The following is a 4,489-nucleotide window of genomic DNA, read 5'->3' on the forward strand; positions in this document are numbered from 1 at the left end:
TGCATTTCTACAGACAAAGGAATTCTCCGGTTGGAACATTATTGAAGATTTATGATAAAAACATCCTAAAGATTGATTCTATACTTCGTTTGACATGTTTCTACTTACTGTAATATGACTTTACGTCGGAACCTTCGCCTGGACTTGCCCGCGCGTCGTGAGTTTGGATTGTGTACTAAACGCTCAAACAAAAAGGAGGTATTTGGACATTAATGGTCTTTATCGATCAAATCAACATTTATTGTGGAACTGAGATTCCTGGGAGTGCATTCTGATGAAGATAAGTGAATATTTATAATGCTATTTCTGACTTTGTTGACTCCATAACATGGCAGATGTCTTTATGGCTTGTTTTGTTGTCTGGGCGCTATACTCACATTATTGCATGGTGTGCTTTTCCGGTAAAGCTTTTTTGAAATCTAACACAGCGGTTGCATTAAGGAGAAGTGGATCTAAAATTCCATGCATTACACTTGTATCATTTAGCCATGTTTATTATGAGTATTTCTGTAAATTGATGTGGCTCTCTGTAAAATCACTGGATGTTTTGGAACTACTGAACGTAACGCGCCAATGTAAACTGAGATTTTTGGATATAAATATGAATTTTATCGAACAAAACATACATGTATTGTGTAACATGAAGCCCTATGAGTGTCATCTGATGAAGATCATCAAAGGTTAGTGAATCATTTTATCATCTCTTTCTGCTTTTTGTGACTCCTCTTTTTGGCTGGAAAAATGGCTGTGTTTTGACCTACTGACCTAACATAATCGTTTGGTGTGCTTTCGTCGTGAAGCCTTTTTGAAATCGGACACTGTGGCTGGATTTACAACAAGTTTATCTTTAAAGTGGTGTGAAATACTTGTATGTTTGAGGAATTTTAATTATGGGATTTCTGTTGTTTTGAATTTGGCGCCCTGCACTTTCACTGGCTGTTGTTGAGGTGGGACGCTAACGTCCCGAATATCCTAGAGAGGTTAAATACAATTCAATAAGTGTAGATGAAGGGAGGAGACAGGTTAAATAAGTGTTTTTAAGCCTTTAGACAATTGAGAAATGGAATTTTCTATGTTTGCGATTGAGGGTGAATGGGCAAGACAAAAGATTTAAGTGAACAGGTTATGGTAGTAGGTGTCAGGCGTACCAGTTTTAGTGTGTCAAGAACTGCAACACTGCTGGGTTTCACACTCAACAGTTTCCCGTGTGTATCAAGAATGGTCCACCACCCAAAGGCCATCCAAAGGCCATCCAGCCAACTTGACACGAATGTAGGAATTATTGGAGTCAGCATTCCTTGACACCTTGTAGAGTCCATGCCCCAACTAAGAGGCCATTCGGAGGGCAAAAGGGGGTACAACTCAATATTAGGAAGGTGTGCCTAATGTTTCGTACTCTGTACTACACTATATTATCTCTAATAGTATACGTCAGACATGGTGGCACAAAAACACCAGATACAACAGGTTTAGAAAATGAGTTAGAGGATGGGGAAGGGCTTACAGCAGGGGTGTGGAAGTCATTCTAGGGGCCAAATTCTGGCTTCACTGATCTGGCGGGCCACTGCCGTATTGTGCAAGGAAGAAATTTGGGGAAATTCCTTTACCCATTGTTTGTAGAGTATCTGATGAGTACCCCAGGACTCTAGCCTTCGTTTTGCTGTCAAATTCAGTAAAAAAAATATTATTTTTGGAAATATTGATGCTCCCTGACTGTCTAACTTTTGTTTCAGTGGTAGGCTAATATTACTTTTGTCATTTCTAACCAGTTTAGTCATTCAAGTAGGTTTTTCCACGAACACACAACCTGGGTTAGAGGTGAGAATAGAATACACTTGACTAGAATTGAATACAACTGTGACAATACCAGGTGAATAACCTGTGAAGAAGAGGGGGTTAGTTGCCTGATGACGCTCCCTGATTTGAATTCTGCTGCTCTAATCGATCGCTACATGCATTCAGTCTGAAACTGACATCCTAGAATATGTTTTTTTGTGTGATTTCTAAATGACGGGTGTTGTACAACATTTAATACAAAACAAATTCCTAGGGCACTGCATCGCAGCAGAGACTCTGGGTTTGCGCCCAGACTCTGTCGCAGCCGGTCGCGACCGGGAGGTCCGTGGGGCGACGCACAATTGGCCTAGCGTCATCCGGGTTAGGCCGGTAGGGATAACCTTGTCGCACCAGCGACTCCTATGGCGTGCCAGCGCAGTGCACGCTAACCAAGGTCGCCAGGTGCATTGGTGTGGCTGGCTTCCGGGTTGGATGCGTGCTGCGTTAGAAGCAGTGTGGCTTGGTTGGGTTGTGTTTCGGAGGACGCATGGCTTTCGACCTTCATCTCTCCCGAGCCCGTACAGGAGTTGTAGCGATGAGACAAGATAGTAATTACTAACAATTGGATACTACGAAATTGGGGAGAAAAGGGGGTAACATTTAAAAGAAATTAACCTGCGATTGGTTAGATTTGTTCGAAGATCCAATCAGAGTATCAAAGCTGGTAAAGACATCATGTAGGCTGGTTCTGGCCCAACCTAGGGCTGTTGCGGTGACCGTATTACCTCCACACTGGCAGTCATGAATCATGACCGCAGTAAAATTCCACGGTCAAGGTAATCTCCTTTTATGCACTCTGGACATGCTTTGGTAGTACCCAACTGCTAACTACCATGGGGTCCTAATGGCCTGGTACTCAGGGCTCTATTGTCCCTCTTACCACTGAAATAAATGCAAATGGGGCAGCAGGTAGCCTAGTGGTTAGTGTTGGGCTAGTAACCGAAAGATTGCAAGACCGAATACCCGAGCTAACAAGAAAAAAATCTGTCTTTCTTCCCCTGAACAAGGCAGTTAACCCACTGTTCCTAGGCCGTCATGGAAAATAAGAATTTGTTCTTAACCTCTCGGTAGCATCCCACCTGTCAACAGCCAGTGAAACTGCAGGGCGCCAAATTCAAAACAACAGAAATCCCATAATTAAAATTCCTCAAACATACATGTATTTTACAACATTTTTAATATAAACTTGTTGTAAATCCAGCCACAGTGTCCGATTTCAAAAAGGCTTTACGACAAATGCAAACCAAACGATTATGTTAGGTCAGAGCCAAGTGTGAAGTCACAGAAAAACACAGCCATTTTTCCAGCCAAAGAGAGGAGTCACAAAAAGCAGAAATATAGATAAAATTAATCACTAACCTTTGATGATCTTCATCAGATGACACTCATAGGACTTTATGTTACACAATACATGTATGTTTTGTTCGGTAAAGTTCATATTTATATCTAAAAATCTGAGTTTACATTGGTGCATTATGTTCAGTAGTTCCAAAACATCAGGTGATTTTGCAGAGAGCCACATCAATTTACAGAAATACTCATAATAAACATTGCTAAAAGATACAACTGTTATGCATGGAATTATAGATTCACTTCTCGTTAATGCAACCGCTGTGTCAGATTTTTTTTAAACTTTGAGTACGGGCTCAGACGACAAATCAAGCCAAATTGATATCCGCCATGTTGGAGTCAACAGAAGTCAGAAATAGCATTATAAATATTCACTTACCTTTGATGAACTTCATCAGAATGCGCTCCCAGGAATCCCAGTTCCACAATAAATGTTTGTTTTGTTAGATTCTGTCCAAATAACACTTTTTTGCGCGTTCAGAACACAATCTAAACTCACGACGCGCGATCACTAGCAGCAGAGGAAAGGTCAAAAAGTTCTGTTACAGTCCGTAGAAACATGTCAAATGATGTATAGAATCAATCTTTAGGATGTTTTTAACATAAGTCTTCAATAATGTTCCAACCGGAGAATTCCTTTGTCTGTAGAAAAGCAATAGAACGCAAGCTAACTTTCACGTGACCACACATGGTCAGCTCGTGGCTCCTGGCATACCTCTGACTCATTCCCCTCTCATTTGTCCCCACATCACAGTAGAAGCATCAAACAAGGTTCTAAAGACTGCTGACATCTAGTGGAAGCCTGAGGATAGGATATTCGATAGGGCAAGAATTGAAAAACTATAAACCTCAGATTTCTCACTTCCTGATTGGATTTTCTTCTCAGGTATTTGCCTGCCATATGAGTTATGTTATACTCATAGACATCATTCAAACAGTTTTAGAAACTTCAGAGTGTTTTCTATCCAAATCTACAAATTATATGCATATTCTAACTTTTATGGCTGAGTAGCAAGCAGTTTAATTTGGGCACGCTTTTCATCCAAAATTCCCAATGCTGCCTCCTACCCTAGAGAAGTTCACTGACTTGCCTAGTTAAACAAAGGTTAAAAAGAAATGCTATCAAAAATCACATCAAACATCAAAACAGAAGGCCTATCATACTTTTAAAACTCACCTCACCGTGACAATCAATTTGAAAGTTCAACAGCAGACAAACAGTGTAAAACAGGGTTGTTGTGGATGTTGTTTCACAACCTAACACTACGAAATGGACAGCTCTTTCTATGGTGATGATTAATTC

This window comes from Oncorhynchus masou, chromosome 28, assembly GCF_036934945.1.
Source record: "Oncorhynchus masou masou isolate Uvic2021 chromosome 28, UVic_Omas_1.1, whole genome shotgun sequence".
Classification (NCBI taxonomy): domain Eukaryota; kingdom Metazoa; phylum Chordata; class Actinopteri; order Salmoniformes; family Salmonidae; genus Oncorhynchus; species Oncorhynchus masou.